Below are 19,264 nucleotides of genomic sequence, written 5' to 3'. Positions count from 1 at the left end.
CATCAGCAGTAGGACTAATCCCACATACATGTTTCTTTCTCATATCCCTTTAATGCTTCAACTTCCCATCCTTCAACTGCCCATCCAACCTATTGTAAATGTAGAAATGGTCTCTGTTTCAGTCACTGACTCTGCGCATTCCACTGTCTCTGAACCCTCTTGAAAAAAAATTCTCCTGCCCTCTCACACTTGCATTTAATCCCAAAATGATGTTCCGTTTTTCTGGATCCCCCAACCACTGGAAACAGTCTGTTTTTATCTACTCTTTCACATCACATTCTAATATTAAATATCTCTCTCAAATCGTCTCGTGTTCACCTTAATCTCCTATGTTGAAAACTACACCAATTTTTCAAGTCTTTGTATTTGCATTCCTCAAACCAGGGCAGCATCCTAGTGAAACCCTCTTTATTGCCTCAATATTCTATCTATAGGTTTAATATAGATTCACCTTCCTCCTTCCCTCCACCATAAGGTCAGAAGTGGGGATGTTCACTGATGGCACAATGTTCAGCATCATACATGACTCCTCCGATACTGAAGCAGTCCGTGTCCATATGCAACAAGACCTGGACAACATCCAGGTTTGGGCTAATAAGTGGCAAATTACATTCACGCCACACGTGCCAGGCAATGACCATCTCCAACAAGAGAGAATCTAACCATCTCCTCTTGACTTTCAATGGCATCACCATCGCTGAATCCCCCGCAATCAACATCCTGGGGGTCACCATTGACCAGAAACTGAACTGGATCAGCCACACACATACAGTGGCTACAAGAGCAGGTCAGAGGCTGGACATTCTGTGGTGAGTAAACTCACTTCCCAAAGCCTGTCTACCATCTACAAGTTAGGAGTATGATGGAATACTCTCCACTTGCCTGAATGGGTGCAGCTCCAACAACACTCAAGAAGCTCGACACCATCCAGGACAATGCAGCCTGCTTGATCAGCACCCATCCATCACCTTCAACATTCACTCCTTCTACCATTGACGCACAGTGGCAGCAGTGTGTACCATATACAAGATGCACTTCAGCAATGTACCAAGCCTCGTTTGACAGCACCTTCCAAACCCACCACCTCTATCATCTGGAAGGACGAGGGCAGCAATGCATGGGAACACCACCACCTGCAAGTTCCCCTCCAAGCCACACTCCATCCTGACTTAGAACTAAATCGCTATTCCTTCACTGTCGCTGGGTCAAAAGCCTGGAACTCCCTTCCGAACAGCACTGTGGGTTTACCTACACCAAATGGACTGCAGCAGTTCAAGAAGGCAGCTCACCAGCACCTTCTTCAGGGTAATTAGGGATGGGCAATAAATGCTGGCCTGGCCAGCAACACCCATATCCCGTGAAAGAATAAAAAGAACCCATCACACCTCAACTTGTATATGCTGTATTACTGAGCTTTACCTCCATTCAAACTATAATCATTTTTTAACCAAAATGTACCACCTCACATTTGTTGACATTGATTCCATCTGTTACCTATTTGCTCATTCTGTCATCTTATCAACAGGCCATTCCAGTTTCATTTGATCAGAATTATTTATTATGCCTTCTCTTTTAGTATCTTCTACAAATTTAGGTACCACTTCCTCCAACCCTATATCCAAATTGTTGATCTGCACAATGAACAAAAACAGATCCAGGACAAAACCCACATCCAACCACTCTGAGAAACTGTGACATCAGATGAAAGGTCACAGACCTGAAATGTTAACTCTGTTTCTCTGTATACAGATGCTGCCAGATCTGCTCAGTATTTCCGGCGCTTTCTGTTCTCATTAGCAAGACAACACCACTGCAGCTCTTCAAATAGCGCCATGGGATCTTTTATGCCCACTTGAGAAGGCTTACATGGAGTAAGATTTACGCCTCATCCACAAAATGCCACCTCCAACAGTGCTGCATTCCCGCAGCACTGCACTGGATTGTCAGTCTAGATTGTAGGTTAAGGTGCCTGGGATGAGACTTGAACCCACAACCTGCTATCAAAAGATTTTTTCCCGTTCATTCATGGGATGTGAAGTGTCGCTGGCAAGGCCAGCATTTGTTTCCCATCCCTAAATGCCCTTGAGAAGGGCAAAAAGCAGCCCTCATTAGAAGGTGGCATTGCTACCACTGGGTCAAGGCTGACCCCAAATAGCGGGTAGAGGTAAGGAACAGTAAGCAATGAAAGACTCTGGTAGGAGTTGTCTCTTGATAGTGGTGAGGTAGTTGAGAAATGTATAAGTCCTGACATCAGGGTAACATGTAGCAAAAACAATGTAATTATAAGGAGAGATTTGAATTTTTACATGGACTGGGAGAAGCAGAACAGTTGAAGCAGTAAAGGCAATGCATTTCTAGAGTGTGTTCAGGACAAGTTTTCTAAAACAATGCTTTAGAACTGATAAGGGAATAGACAATATATATTAATGATTTGGATGAGGGAATAGAGAGTTCTGTATCCTAGTTTGCAGCTGACTCTAAGTTCGGAAGAACAGTCTATGTGGATGGGCGCAAGAGGCTGTAATGGGATAAAGACAGATTAAGTGAGTGGGCAAAGTTATGACAGTGGAGTTCAATGTGGGCAATTTTGGATCTGAGTAAGACCAAACTAAATATTTTTTTGGATGTAAAAGACATTGAAATGTTATTTCCTCGTATTAATTATTTTTACACTCATCTGCATTGAATCAATCTGCCACCCAGTTTTGCTAATTACTTTCATGAACTGAGTTTGGAAAAGACTATTCACGTGGAAGCTTTTTAAGCGCAGAGAGCATTCCAATGCTTCATCCACTTTCCTCAAGAATAATGAGGATGGGAGGCTTGCATTTCCTTAGAAACTCATTAAAATACTTCCTGGGCACAAAATTATTAATCAAGATCTGTAATAAGGCAAAGAATCTTCACCTGAACAAGACACATTTTGACATTGACATACTGCTTTTTGTGATTTTCTGCCAGTTGAAGTGCGTTTTGCTTTTGTCTTTAAAAGCAAGTCAACCAAGGATCTGCTGGTTTTGTCTTAAGTAATTACCCCTAAAACTATATCCAAATTACTCTGTGCAAATTTCTAAAATTCCATGATAAGGTTGATATTTACGCTCCTCATCTTTTCTGAGTTACTGAACATCAGCTGTGTGGCAGTTGAGGCACAATAGTTCGTGACAGTGCCCCTCGGCTAGGGAATGGGGGTAAATTTTCCAAGGTTCCTGTTTTCTTGCTGGAAAGTACATATATATAGCTGTCGAGTGAAGATAGGATCGGGGTCTGCTATAATAACCTCCTTTGGGGTTATTCAACCAGCTTGCATGTGAAAATGGGCACTTGACTGCCACCTATGCAATTGTATTCCTGCATGTGTTCGTTACCTTTGAGAAAATTTGAAGTGGGAGAACAGATGAAGGAAATACAACCACGGGAAGAATATATTAAATCGGAAGTGTGTTCAAAAAGACATAAAATAAAGCATTTGACAGGTATTCAGTTTAATTAGTAAATTTAAATTGAGGACCGCTTGGCTCCAGACTTCATTATAGCCTTGGTTCAAACATGGACGAAAGAGCTGAATTTCACAGGTGAGGTCAGAGCGACTGCCCTTGACATCAAGGCAGCATTTGGCTGAGTGGCATCAAGGAGCCCGAGGCCCAGCCATTTTCAGCTGCTTAATTAAATGACATTCCCTCCATCATAAAGTCAGAAGTGGAAATATTCGCTGATGATTGCAGTGTGTTCAGTTCCATTCACTGATCCTCAGGTAATGAAATAGTCCAAGTCTGCATGTAGCAAAACCTGGACAACAACCAGGCTTAGGCTGATAAGTGACAAGTAATATTCAGCCACACAAATGCCAGACCATGACCCATCTCCAACAAACATAAATCCATCCATCTTTCCTTGACATTCAATGGCATTGCCATCATCAAATCCCTCGCCATCAATATCCTGGGGGTCACCATTGACCAGAAACTTCACTGGACCAGCCATATACATGCTGTGCCTATAATAGCATGTCAGAGGCTGGGTATTCTGCGGTGAGTGACTCATCTCCTGACTCCCCAAAGCCTTTGCATCTCCTACAAGTCAGTAATATGGTGGAATACTCTCCACTTTGCCTGGATTAGTGTAGCTCCAACAATGCTCAGGAAGATGATCACAATTTTGAACTGCCCTTTAGTGGAATAATTGCTTTAGGGCAGACTGGCTATGTGGCACTCAATAGGAGGGGCAGTCATTTGCTTTGCTTTCAAAATCTAACACTTTGAGGTACATCACTTTGAAAAGTGAAAGAGAGCTGCTTATATTTAAGTGGCTTTGAAATCTGTGTCGAGTTTGCCATATTTCTTTGATCATTCATCTCACTCCCAACATCTCATTAGGGGCAACTCAAGAAGCTCAACATTATCCAAGATAAAGGAACCTGTTTGATTGTTACCCCAACCACCACCTTAAACATCTGCCTCCTCCACCACAGGTGCATTGTGGCTGCAATGTATACCAATTACAAGATGCACTGCAGGAACGCGCCAAGGTTTCTTCAGTACCTCCCAAACCCACTTAGATGGACAAGGGCAGCAGGCACATTGGAGCATCACCAGCTGCAACTGGGATCGCAAAAATAGAAACCTGTCGGAATCCACGAAAATCATTAGAACATAACAAATATTAGACAAGATCTTTTAAGCATTTTGTTTTGGTTCTTTGTTTATCATGTGATCTGTGACAAAGATGCTGCCTTGGGAATCATTGGTGTTAATCCAGCAATTAAAACCTTTTCTGATGAAGTGTCACTGACCTGAAACGTTAACTCTGCTTCTCTCTCCACAGATGTTGCCAGACCTGCTGAGTATTTCCAGCACTTTCTGTTTTTATTTCAGATTTCCAGCATCTGCAGTATTTTGCTTTTATATATTAATTAAAACCTTTTGACTGCTTTGGATTGAGTACTTTTTCAGCAGTTTTGTGCCTGCTGGATGATATTGCTAACTGACCCCTGGTAAGTGATGAGCAGAGTTGCCCCTAATGAGATGTTGGGAGTGAGATGTATGATGAAAAGAATTTGGCAAACTCGACAGATTTCAAACCCACTTAAATATAAGCTGCTCTCTTTCACTTTTCAAAGTGATGTGCATCAAAGTGTTAGATTTTGAAAGCAAAGCAAATGACTGCCTCTCCTATTGAGTGCCATGTAGCCAGTCTGCCCTAAAGCAATTATTCCACTAAAGGGCGGTTCAAAATTGCTCTCATCTTTGGGTAACTTTTGTAGATGTAGTTGTAATATTACTAGATATTCATTGCAGACCGATGTGCTTGTAAATTCTTGTTCTATCAATGTACATTGGTTTAAGTTTGGTTTTTCCAATTCTGCATTCTAGTTATACCAGATTTGTATTTGTTGAAAGGTAGATATTAAGGGCAGATTTTCCCCCACGGGCGTCTGGACCCCACTGTCAGGCCAGAGTGCGGACTTGCTGTCCAATTAAGGATGCCATGTGTGCTCTCAAAGCTGGAGGGCCAATAAGAGGCCCTCCAGCTTGGAAGCAGCAGCAGGATGACGTTTACAGGTAAGCAATGAAGAGGCCGCCCAAGATGGAGCTTCCTTCTTTCCACCTTTTTAAAATTTAAAATAAAAAAATAGAGTCAGCAGCTGGGCTGCCAGGGGCCTGGAGGCTGACTGGAAAATTCCAGTCGGCCTCCGACAATAGGCCGTAAAAGGCTTTTAATTAGCTGAATCGGAAACCTGCCGCTTGCGGGCGGGTAACCCAACTGCCCCTCCCCCTATCCCGTCTCAGGGAAAATGGGTTGGGGGCGAGATGAAATCAGCACACCAGTTGGCGGTGCGGAATTCTGTCCGCCCCCATTGCGGCCTAAAAATTCAGCCCCTTCATGTGGATCCAGGGAGTAGAAAGGCATGGATCAGTTGGAACAGAATAAGCAAGTTCCATTTCTTAAAAATAAACGTTGAAATTGTTTTGCTTGTCCCATTATTTCGAAGTGGCTTGGTATATATTATAGAATCATTTTTGAATCTTCCACATTATCTCCATCTGGTTTTAAATTTTTAACAGATTAAATGTGGTATTTTTAATGATTAGCAGCTTACTGCACTATCCTTAGGGAAGAGTGGAGGAATTTGTGAGCAGGATCCTGGTCTCCATGTAATTCAGAAATGTAAGCGAAAAGTGAACATAAATAATGAATTCTTCTCTGATTGTATTTGAATATTCGTGATTGCTTTCTGCCATCCAAGGCATTCGTGAAAGGAAAGGCGCTCGGGATGGAATGAAAACGGGCTTCATGCTTCACCATAAGTTACGACTCTTTCAGCCTTTGCCTGGTCTAACTGTAACAGGGTTTAATTTTAAAAGCACCGTGTTTTTAGCTCCCCCCTCGGTGAATCCTTGTTCACTGCTTTCCAATTGTAAGGCAAAGAAACCAGACAGGTTTTCTTAGATTTAAACAAGAAAGGTGGAAGTTTATTAACCTTAAACTCTAATTCGGTTAACGACTACGAGTACGCGGCGTGACCACGCGATAAACACACACACAGACAGAAAAAGTAGAATGAATAAAGGGGAAAAGTCCGAGGCAATATCTGGTAGCTATTTACGGTTCTTTGTGTTCAATGTGGAGTCTTTGATTGCCGGTAAGTCTTGCTGTTCGTTGGGGCCCAGTGCATGCTTTAACTTGTTTCGATATAGGAGTCTTCTCTCTCTTGAGGTTTAAGCGACTTCAGTGGGTCTGGAGCTTTGTGAGAAAGCAAGAGAGAGCCAGTCAGGAGAGAGGCTCTCTTGTTCCAGGTTCAGTTGCAATCTGCCATCTGCCTTCAAACTGTCCTGTGAATACAATTCAAAACTCCAAGTTGGCCAGCAGATAAGTCATGTGACTAGCTGTTTAAACAAACTCCTGCGTTTGTGGATTTCACAGCTCTCTGTTGGGGGTTGTGGGGGTAGGGGGTGGTGGTGGTGTAGTGCTGTCTCTTACCTGGACAGGATGTGGATCACCATTGCCCAGCCCAATCTCTGTTAATTGAATCAGTGAGCAATTCTTCTGTCTCTCCAAGCACTGTCTCTTAGAATGTAAATGTCTGGTAATCTCTTTGCACAGTCATTTTTTCACTCCAGCAACAGTGTAAAATTTATGTTCGTATGACTAAATTAATATGCCTCATTCCTGACAGGTGGGAGTCTTCATGACAATAAGTATCTGCTCTAGGTTGGGTGTAATATAACTTGCAGCAATTTGCACTCTGTGGATTATTTGTTTTTGTTGTGTGTATTTCTGTACGCAAGACAAGGGACATTAGCATTGGGAAGAAATATTTTTCTCTATATTTCAGGCATCCAGTGTCAGCATTATGCACTCTCAGGGAATAATGAATAGCACTGGGACAAAATGGCATCTGCCTAGACTTGAAAGTGTCAGCCTGAAATTGAACTACAGTTGAACTTGAGGGTTGATTATCCATGTTTGTTCTTTGTTGTGAAACTGAGTATGTGTTTGGGAAGAGTACCATTTAAGACTCATCGAATGTTCCATTATAGGAAAAAACCTATTTCGCCCATCAGGTCTGTGCTGATTTTTTTTGCACTTGAACCACGTAGTCTAATCCCATTTTAACAGCACTGGGATTGATAACCTGACAAGAATATTCATCAAGGACGCGAGACAAATTTTTAATTCCTTCACTATGTCTCCTCATCAGACAACCACCTGCCATTTACCAATTGGTCAATGCCTAAGTTATGCTCATTGAACTGTCTTGCATCAACTAGGGCAGATTATATTTGTAGTTACACTACCAGACTCAAATCAGGATCTGTAAAGCTACCAAGTGGATGCATTAACCCTTTATTGCCAATAATTAAAGAATTCAGATAGTAATTAACTATCATTTATGAACCTTAGAATCATTGTTCACATTGCTTAAGCATTGTGTATGCAAATAATTAGTAGATTGAATTAATTGACAAACTAAATCAGCTACAAAGGCTGAAATAAAAGCGGAAAATGCTGGAAACACTCAGCTCTGGCTGGAGAGAGAAACAGAGTTAACGTTTCAGATCCATGATCTTTCATCAGAATTGAGAAAAGGTAAATTCACCTTTAACTTCTTGCTGATTACAAATTTGTAGTTGAGACCAGTGTTTGAGATTAATGTACTTTTGGGAGATTAATTTAGGATTTGGCTTCTTAAGATAGTTGAGAGGCTGGCTAACAATTTGCATTTATACAGCGGCTTCAACATAGGAACATTATTGAACAAAATTGGACATGGAATCAAAGGAAGTATTAGGACAGATGACCAAAAGCTTGGTTAAAGAGGTCGGGTATAAGGAGTGCCTTAAAGAGGGAAAGAGCAGTCCAGAGGTGGCGAGGTTTCAGGAGGGAATTCCAGAGCTTAGGGCCCAGATTGCTAAGGCCAATGGTAGAGTGATTAAAATCAAGGTTGTGCAAGAGGCCACAATTGGAGGAGCACAGAGTTCTCGAAGACTTGTAGGGCTGGAGGAGATTATAAAGAGAGGAAGTGGCGAGACCATGGAGGGAATTGAAAACCAGGATGACTGTTTTTGAATTGAGGCATTGCCAGTTTTGGAGCCAATATAGGTCTGCATTGATGGGTTAACAGGCGTTGGTGCAAGTTAGGATGTGGGCAGCAGAGGTTTGGATCAACTCAAGTTTATGTAGGGTAGAAGATGGGAGGCTGGCCAGGAGTAAAAATTTTGTTTATGTATGGCTTCATGGTTTAATTAGTACTTGTCCATTACTAGCAATCAGTCTGACTACTGTTACAACTAGGTGAGAAAGAGGTCTAAGGCTCCCTCTCAGCCTTTACCTGGTCTTACCATAACAGGGTTTAATTTTAAACACACCGTGTTTTTAGCTCCCCCTTGGTGAATCCTTGTTCACTGCTCTCCAATTATAAGGCAAAGAAACCAGCACAAACAAGTTTTATTCGGTTGAAAGAAGAAAGGTTGAAATTTATTAAACTTGAACTTAAACTCTAATTCGGTTAACGCCTACTGATACACGACGCACTCATGCTAGCATGTATACGCGATACACACATGCAAATAGAGACAGAACAGAGCAGAAGAAATAAAGTGGAAAAGTTTGAGGCAATCTCTGAGGAGGGTTTTTATTACGGATATTCAAGCTCACTGTAGAGTCCTTGATTGTAGGTAGATCTTGCTTTTTGTTGGGGTCCAGTATTCTTCTTAAACCTTGTTCGCTGTAGGAGACTTTTCTCTCTTGGGGTTCATGTGTCTTCAGTGGATTTGGAGTTCCGTGAGAAAAAGATGGGAACAGACAGGAGAGGCTGTGGTGAGCTAGCCATGAGAGGTATTTTCAGTCCAGGAGCAAACAGACACTCTGAGTTCAAGCTCTGTGGCTAGTTCAAAAAAACCTGAACCAGCCAGTTAGTCATGTGACTAGCTGGTTTAACCAGTTTGTGGATTGTATCTCCTTAGCAGTCTCTGGAATGCTCCTCTTACACATGATACCTGGTGATCAAAGTCCATTTTAGGATGAGGGAAGTAACCTCTCTTGTCCCTATTGGTATGCAAACGTCCTCCATCCAAGTCTGGCAGCCCTTGTAACAGGCCTTCTCTTCCCAGCAACAATTTGAAATTTATTGTCCATATAGCAAAATTAATATGCCTCATTTTTGGCAGGTGTGGGCCCAGCATGACACGACTGACTTATGTCCTCTAAATGTATTCTTGAGGCATTTTCCTACACCACTCTCCTGCCCACTCCCTATTCCTTTTAATATTCCTCTTTTTTTTTCCAAGCAACTATTAATTGCCTTTGAAAATAATTGATGGACGCAGAGAATTTCAAATCCTGACCAATCCCTTTGTAAAAATCTTTTCTACCTTTTGCTTCTAATGCTGTCTGTAATTATTTTAAATTAGAGCCCTGCCATTATTTCCTCATTGACCAGTGGAATCAATCTATCATAAATCTTCCTAACCCAAACACCTTGATCAGTTGGAACAACACATCGTTACTGCACTGCAATATGCCACGGTGACACCTGACCAGTGAGCACACTTTCTGTAATTATCTTCTAGGTGAAGCAGAAAGCCAAAAAACTGGACTATTTCAATATGTTGGAAAAAAAGAAACAAAAATCTTCAGTATTATCTCATATCACAGCTGCATGTCAGGCATCTAATTGAAGTAGTATTGGTAGAGGCCTAATAGCAGCTTATCTCTACCACATGACCTCTTGCGATTAAGAGACAGAAAAGGAGGAGGCAATCAGTTAAAAATGATAAGGAAGATTATGCTGAGGCCACTATGATTTTGTTCCACTGGTCCATAATTTGTCATAATTTTAAGAATAAAAGTCGTGTGAGGTTGTGTTTATGCAAATCAGAGCTTCTTTCTCTCTCCACACACACATGGCAACTTTGTGCAGTACTGGGGTAATAATTTCCAACATTTGAGCCTTAATGGCTGTTACAGTAGTTTTTTTCCATTATAACTAAAAGTGACACAATGTCACATTTTTAGTTCACTTCCTCAGTATGGTTTCTTGCTATCCTCATTCATTACTTGCACATTGTTGCACATATCACTGGCTTGTTTGGTGACTTTTTTCCTCTCATTTTCTCCTCTGCTTTCCTTGTGTTTGTGATGATGTTGCAGTGGTGATGTTGCACATGTACTAGTGATTCTCTGGTATCAAACTTCTTATTCTTCAGGTGTCACCCATGACCATGAGTTTGGGTTGGCTATGCAATTATGGAGCCATCACAGCAGCCAGATCATGCATTTATTTGTTAGTCACAAACCATCAGAGATCAACAAATTAAAAGCAGAACCTTTGTTTGACATTTTTTTCCCTAGGAGCAATTGCAATCTGTCCATTGCTGTCCAGCTCTGTGTGGCACACTGGCTTGCAAATATTTGTGTGTGAGAGAAAGGCTAGCTTCATCAGTGGGGAAGGAAACGATCCCAGTTCACATTTATTGCTGATGTCTTATTTGTGTTTTTACGTAATGGATTCTTAATTGCCAAACAGAATGTACACATTTTGGTAAAGGTTAAAACACAGAAATTTCTTCACTTCTCAAAAGTTAGAGGTCTTGAGCTTTCAAATACAAACAGCAGTCCATTATTTCAATCATTTTATTGATTGTTTTGACTTTATTTGTGTAGTGTCTTTTCACTCGCTCTGAGGTTTGGCCATATCTCTTGGGATTGGTCGAAGGAAATCTGTCAAGTTGTTGCAATATTGTCAGAAGTTTTCTTTTACCCAGTTAAATTATTCTCATGATTCCCAAGAAATCAATAGTTGCCTTAGAAAAAAAAGACTCTGCATAATTATTTGTGCTTTTTGTGGTTCTGTTGAATTTGGTTGAGAGGAGTTTTGCTTGAAATCATTGATTTTGGAAGATTTATTTTTGTATAAAGAGAAAATGTTTTTTTTCAGCTGTATTGATCCTGCTTAAGAAGGATTGAATTTCTTTTTTTGATCTTTAAGAGTCATTTATTCCACACTTTATCTGCATTTCTCAAATGAAACATTCTATTTGAAGTTAATTTTGAAAAATTGAAGGGGAACTAACTCCAATGGTGTCAGAGCTGGATTTATAAATCTTGGCCGCCCAAGACATAGAAACAGGAAATGAGCAATTACTCCCTGTGGTAACACAATCTGAAATTATCCTTCCCCTCCCATGTGCGAAACCTGATGCAGTAATAACAAGTAATGTCATTGTACAAATAAACACCACAAAGCCATCAGGGAAAAAAAATTCCCACTGTTGTTCACTGGCCGAGGAAAGCTCCCACAATGTTTGCTGCCAAAAAACAATATTTCACTCAATGGAGAAGGTTAAATGGGGATTTAATTGAGGTTTCTAAAACTGGTTGGCAAATTGGTTAACAAAGAGACATTGGGCATTTTCACTGGAAGAACAAAGGGGGATGTTTAAAAGATAACGTGACATAGAGTGATGGGAATGGAATGCTTTGCCACAGATGATTCATAAGACCATAAGAAATAGGAGCAGGAGTAGGCCATTTGGCTCCTTGAGCCTGTTCCATTACTCAATAAGATCATGGCTGATCTGATTGTGGCCTTAACTCCACTTTCCTGCCTGCCCCCATAACCTTGACTCCCTTGTAGATCAAAAATCTCTCCAACTCAGACTTAAATATATTCAATGACCCAGTTCCATTGCTCTCTGACGAAGAGAATTCCAAAGATTAACAATCCTCCGAGAGAAGAAATTCCTCCTCATCTCCGTCTTAAATGAGAGACCCCTTATTTTGAAACTGTGAACCCCCCCCCCCCCCTCAGTTCTAAATTCCACCACAATGGGAAAAATCCTTTCAGCCCCCTCAGAATCTTCTTCATTTCAATAAGATCCCCTCTCAATCTTCCAAACTCCAAGGAGTATAGGCCCAACCTGCTCAACCTTTCCTCATAACACAACTACTTCATCCCAGGAATCAGCCGAGTGAACCTTCTCTGAATTGCTTCCAATGTAAGTCCATCCCTCCTTCAGTAAGGAGACTGCAACTGTATGCAGTACTCTAGATGTGGTCTCACCAATGCCTTGTACAGTTGTAGCGTGACTTCCCTACTTTTATACTCCATCCCCCTTGCAATAAAGGCCAACATTCCTTTTGCCTTCCTAATTATTGATTGTATCTGCATGCTAACTTTTTATGATTCATGTACAAGGGCACCCAGATCCCTCTGTACCACAGCATTCTGTAGTCTCTCTCCATTTAAATAATAATCTGCTTTTCTATTCTTCCCACCAAAGTGGACAACCTCACATTTTCCCACATTATGCTGCCAAATTTTTTCCCATTCACTTAACCTATCTATATCCCTTTGCAGACTCTCTTTGTGTTCTCACAACTTGCTTTCCTACCTATCGTCATATCGTTGGCAAATTTGGCTACAATGCACTCGTTTCCTGTATCCAAGTCATTAATATAGATCGTAAATAATTGAGGCCCCAGCACTGATTCCTGTGGCACTCCAATAGCTACAGTTTGCCAGTCTGAAAATGACCCATTTATCCCGACTGTCTGTTTCCTGTTAGTTCGCCAGTCCTGTATCCATGCTAATATATTACCTCAACACCATGAGCTTGTGTAGTAACCTTTTATGTGGCACCTTATCGAATTCCATTTGGAAATCCAAATACACTGCATCCACTGGTTCCCCTTTATCCACCCTGCTTGTTACATCCTCAAAGAACGCTAATAAATTTGTCAATGATTATTTTTTTCATGCAATCAAGCAGAGTCAACATGATTTTATTATCATTTTCTAAATGTCCTGTTACTACTCCCTTAATAATTGATTCTAGCATTTTCCCAATGACCAATGTCAGGCTAACTGGCCTATAGTTTCCTGCTTTCTGTCTCCCTCCTTTCTTGAATAGCGGTGTTACATTTGTGGTTTTCCGATCTGCTGGGACCTTTCCGTTATCTAAGGAATTTTGGAAGATTACAACCAACCAATGCACCCACCATCTCTGCAGCAACTTCTTCTAAGACCCTAGGATGCAGGCCATCAGATTCAGGGGACTTGCCAGCCTTTAGTCCCATTAGTTTTCCTAGTCCTTGTTCTCCAGTGATGGTGATTATTTTAAGTTCCTCCCTTTTGCCTCTTGAATTTCTACTATTCTTGGGATGCTTTTTATGTCTTCTACTGTGAAGTCAGATGCAAAATGCTTGTTCAAAGTCGCTGCCATTTCCTTGTTTCCAATTATTAATTCCCAGTCTTATCCTCTAAGGGACCAACACTTACTTCAGCTACTACTTTTCCCTTTTTATTTACTTGTAGAAGCTTTTACAGTCTGTTTTTATATTGCTTGCTAATTTGCTCTCATGCTCTAATTTTTTCGTGTTCAATTTTTTATCGGTTTCTAAAATGTTCTTCTGGCCTACCGCTAATCTTCGCAGCATTGTACACTTTTTTTTCAATTTGATACCATCCTTAACTTCCTTCGTTAGTCATGAATGGTACATCCTTTTCATTGAGTCTTTCTTTCTCAATGAAATATATCTTTGTTGAGAGTTATGAATAGCTCCTTAAATGTCTGCCACTGCTTTTCTACTGTCTCACCTTTTAACTTATTTTCTCAGTCCACTTCAGCCAAATCTGTCTTCATAGCCTTGTAACTGCCTTTAAGCTTTCAACACTATTTTCAGACCTAAAATTCTCACCCTCAAACTGAATGTGAATTTCTATCATGTTATGATCACTCTTGCCGAGATGATCCTTTACTGTGAGTTCATTAATTAATCCTGTCTTATTACATATCACCAGATCTGAAGTAGCCTGCTCCCTGGTTGGTTCCAGAATGTGTTGTTCTCAGATACTGTTCCGAATACACTCTATGAAGGCATCCTCCAGGCTACCATTGCCAATTTGATTTGCCCAATCAATATGAAGATTAAAGTAGCCGACGATTATTGCAGTACCTTTCTTACCAGCCCCCATTATTTATTGATTTATAATCTGTCTTCCAGTGTAGCTACTGTTAAGGGGCATCTAAACTACTCCCACCAGTGACTTCTTTGCTTTGCTACTTCTTATCTTCACCCAAACTGATTCTACATCTTGATCTTCTGAGCCAAGATCATTTCTCACTACTGTACTGATCACATCCTTTATGAACAGTAACCCCATCTCCTTTTCCTTTCTGTCAAATACTCTTTCTAACCTTCTGAAATGCTCTTGAGGCAGAAATTCAGCAACATTTCAACGGAAATTGAAGAGGTATTTGAAAAGGAAGAAAAAGAGAGAATATTGGTAAAGGACAGGGAGCAACATCGAGGCAGTGCCTGTACTAAAAGTTGGGAAGTCACTAGGTCCGGATGGGATGCATTCGAGGATATTGAGGTGTTACATAAAGTGCCGCATAATAGGCTTGTCAGAAAAGTTGAGGCCTATGGAATAAAAAGGTCAGTGGTGGCATGGATACAAAGTTGGTTGAGTGACAGGAAGCAGTAATAGTGATGTTTGTTTTTTAGACTGGAGTATGGTAATATAAACTAAAGGGTACAATTCTAAAGTGGGTTTAGGAACAGAGAAACCTGGGGGTAGTGTACATAAGTCATTGAAGGTGACAGGGCAGGTTGAAAAAGTGATAAAAAAAAAAGGCACACAGGATCCTGGGTTTTATAAATAGAGGCAGAGAGTACAAACACAAGGAAGTTATGATGAACCTTTGTAAAACACTGTTTCGGCCTCAACTAGAGTATTGTGTCCAATTTTGGGCACCACACTTTAGGAACGATGTGAAGGCTTTAGAGAGGGTGCAGAAAAGATTTACGAGAATGGTTCCAAAGTTGAGAGACTTCTGTTATGTGGATAGATTGGAGAAGCTGGGGCTGTTCTCAGAGAAGAGAAGGTTGAGAGGAGATTTTATAGAGATGCTCTAAATCATGAGGGGTCTACACAGACTAGATAGATGGAAATTGTTCCCTTTGTTAGAGGGGTCGAGAACCAGAAGAGACAGATTTAAACTGATTGGCAAACGAACCAAAGGCGATGTGAGAAAATATTTTTTTATGCAGCAAGTGGTTAGGATCTGGATAGCACTGCCTGATCAGGTGGTGGAGGCAGATAAAATCGTGGCTTTCAAAAGGGAATTGGATAAGTACTTGAAGATGAACAATGTGCAGGGTTATGGGGAAAGGGAGTGGGAGTAGCTGAGTTGCTCTTGCAGGGCCAGCATGGATTCAGTGGGCCGAATGACCTTCTCTGCTTTAACCATTCTTTGACTCTGACTACCAACTCTGCCATTTTTCCATCTTTAGCATCCAATGCCATTATCAATCGATCTTATCAGGGACATTGTGCTTAAATGCATTATAAAGAAATCCTTATTTTGCCCGAACAATATGCCCTAACCCCCACCCTTGTCCTAACTGAACCTGAGTAAATTTCAGTTTCATTATAGCCTCTCAAAGAGGAATTGGCAACCTTGTGCTAAATCAAAAAAGCAAAGTTACAACAGCTAGAAGCCTGAAATAAAAATAAGGTATTTTGGAACATAACAAATCCATCAGTATCTGTAAAGAGAAAAGATAGGTTATGATGTTGCAGGTCTGCACCTTTCACCCTGATCTGCTGCACACTTCCAGGAGTTTCTATTTCTGATGAAGGGCAGCCACCTGAAATGTTCAAATCTGCTATTTCTATTTCCAGGTGCTGACTGATTTGTGTATTTTCTGTTACTTTACCTGTCTCATGTTGATATGTGTTGTGGATCAGGCATTGATGAGAGACTGGAATAATTTTCATCTAGAACTTATGCATCTGCTGGAAAAATGAGTCTTTCATCCCATCAGTACAGGCCAAATTTAAACCAAGCTTCCAGAAGTGAATGCACATTGTGCCCACTAGATGAGAATGCATTGCAGCTAAGATGCTGGCCTGCAGAAGAAATGAAGCAAACTCCTCTATACCCTTTTGATAATTGCACATAGCATTCTGTATGCAGAGAAACAAACTGGTTGAATATAAGCGAAGCAGGAGAAGATATCAAGGCTTCAGCAAACCTTAGAAGTTAGTTTTCTTAGCTACTGAGCATGAGGGCAGATTTGGGGCAATGCGGAGATTCACCAATCAACTTACCTATTAAACATATTTTTCACTTTTCCACATTATTGGGTAGATGCCAGTGTTGTAGCTGCACTGGAACAGCATGGCTAGGGGTGCAGCTAGTTCTGGGGCATAAGTCTTCAGTACAATAGCTGGGATGTTGTCAGGGCCCATAGCCTTTGCAGTATCCAGTGCCTTCAGCTGTTTCTTGATATCACGTGGAGTGTGAATTGAATTGGCTAAAGACTGGCATCTGTAATATGGGGGAGCTGAAGAAGAGGCTGAGATGGATCATTCTCTTGGCACCTCTGATGGTGGTTGTAAATTTTCAGCGTTTTCATTTGCACTGATGTGCTGGGCTCCCCCATCATTGCAGATGGGATGTTTTTGGTGCCTCCTCCTCTCATCAGTTGTTTAACTGTCCATCACCATCCAAGACTGAATGTGGCTGGGCTGCACAGCTTTGTTTTGATCAGTTGCTTGTGGGATCGCTTAGCTCTGTCTATTGCATGCTGCTTCTGCTGTTTAACATGCATGTAGCATGTTGTAGCATGACCAGGTCGGCAGCTCATTTTTAGGTACGTCTGGTGCTGCTCCTGACTTGCTCTCTTGCACCCCTCATTGGCTTGGTGGTAATGGTACAGTGAGGGATCAGCTGGACCATGAGATTACAGATTGTGGTGGAATACTATTCTGATGCTGTTGTTGTCCCACATCACCTCATGGAAGCCCAGTTTTGAGCTGGTAGATCTGTCTGAAATCTATCCCATTTAGCACGATGGTTGTGCCACGACATGTTGGAGGGTGTGCTCAGTGTGAAAATGGGACTTTGTTTTCACAACGATAGTATGGTGGTCACTCCTACCGATACTGTCCTGAACAGATGCATCTGCCACAAATAGATTGGTGAGGGCGAGGTCCAGTAGGCCTTTCCCTTGTGTTGGTTCTGTCACCACCTGCCGCAGACTCACGCTGGCAGATATGTACTTCAGGACTTGGCCAACGCAGTCAGTAGTAGTGCTATCGAGCCACTCTCATGATGGACATTGAAGTCCTCCACACAGACTACATTCTGTGCCTTGCTATCCTTAGTGCTTCTTCCAAATGGTGTTCAACATGGAGCAGGGCTGATTCATCAGTTGAGGGAGGGCGGTAGGTGATAATTAGTAGGAGGTTTCCTTGCGGCCACCACATTGTTGTTTTACCTTTGGGACTTGGATTGAAAACAGAAAGCTGCAGGTAGGGATAGAGGGTAGTTATTCAGATTGGAGGAAGATGGAAAGCGCTGTTCCACACGGATCATTGATGGGATCACTGTTCATAATTTACATTAATGATTTGGACTTGTTAAAAATTCCAAAATTTGCACAATACTAAACTGGAGGGCCATAGCTAACACTGAGGAAGAATGCAACATAATTCGAGCAGACATTGGAAAACTTGCAGACTGGGCAGTTAAGTGGCAAATGAACTTTTAACACAGATAAATGTGAAATGATGCACTTTGGTTGGAAAAACATCGCTGGGAAAATATGAAACTGCATGAGGTAGAGGAGCAAAGCTCGGGATACAAGTGAAAAAGAATTATTTAAAGCAGCGTTGCAGGTCAGCAAAGCAATTCAAAAGATCACAGAGCACTGGGATGTATTTCCAAGCATATAGAATTCAAAAATGGTGAAGTTATATTAAATAAAAGCCAGAAATGCTGGAAATACTCAGCCAGTCTTGCAGCATCTGTGGAGAGAGACATCGAGTTAATGTTTCAGGTCTGTGACCTTTCATCAGAATTTAAGTTAAACTTATATCAGATTCTGGTCAGACTGTATTTACAGAACTGTGCAAGGTTCTGGTCTCCATATTACAAAAAGGACATAAAAGCACTCGAGAAAGTGCAGGAAACATTTACAAAGGATGGTATCAGAACTGAAAAAAATTGAACATGTTGCGTTTTTTTTTTAGACAAGGGAGACCTGAAAGATGTCTTCAAAATTATGAATGGCTTGGACAAGATAGATGTAGAAAGAATATCTCCACCCTTGAGAGAATCCCAAACTAGAGGCCATAAAAGTTGGACGGGTTGCACCTGAACCGGAATGCGACCAATATCCTTGTAGGGAGGTTTGCTAGTGCTGTTGGGGTGTGTTTAAACTAATTTGGCAGGGGAATGGGATGCAGAGTGGAGGTACAGTAGGGGGTGATGCACAGCTAAATACAGAAGAGAAACTAAGTCAATCTGGAAGGCACAGCAAATATAGTCCTGTTAAGGCACAAGTGAACAATGCATAGCTGGAATGCGTCTATTTTAATGCAAGGAGTCTTGCAAGTAAGGCAGATGAATTGAGGGCGTTGATTAACATATGGGAAATTGATATTGCTCTTACAGTGATATGGTTGAGGGCAGGGCAGGACTAGCAGCTAAATATTCTAGGGTATAGAATCTTCAGGCGTGACAGAGGGAGTGTAAAAGAAGAAGATTGCACTATTGATCAAGGAGTCAATTACTGCAGTAAGGAGGGGTGATATCTTAGAAGGTGCCTCAAATGAGGCCATATGGGTAGAACTTAAAAACAGAAAGGGGGCAATCACTTTGTTGGGAGTATTCTACAGGCCTCCAAACAGTCAGGGAGAGATAGAGGAGCAGATATGTAGGCAAATCTCAGAGAGGTGTAATAATGG

The 19,264-nt window shown here is 41.3% G+C and overlaps 1 protein-coding gene across 16 annotated transcripts in view; it reads left to right on the top strand.

The window, feature by feature from the left end:
- LOC137357516 (dystrobrevin beta) overlaps positions 1–19,264 on the top strand; it is a 580,754-nt gene that overhangs the window by 161,817 nt on the left and 399,673 nt on the right. The window lies entirely within an intron of this gene.

The sequence above is a fragment of the Heterodontus francisci genome, chromosome 3 (genome assembly GCF_036365525.1).
Source record: "Heterodontus francisci isolate sHetFra1 chromosome 3, sHetFra1.hap1, whole genome shotgun sequence".
Classification (NCBI taxonomy): Eukaryota; Metazoa; Chordata; class Chondrichthyes; order Heterodontiformes; family Heterodontidae; genus Heterodontus; species Heterodontus francisci.
Note: the sequence above shows the minus strand (reverse complement) of the source record. Positions and strands in the feature narration are given on the sequence as shown.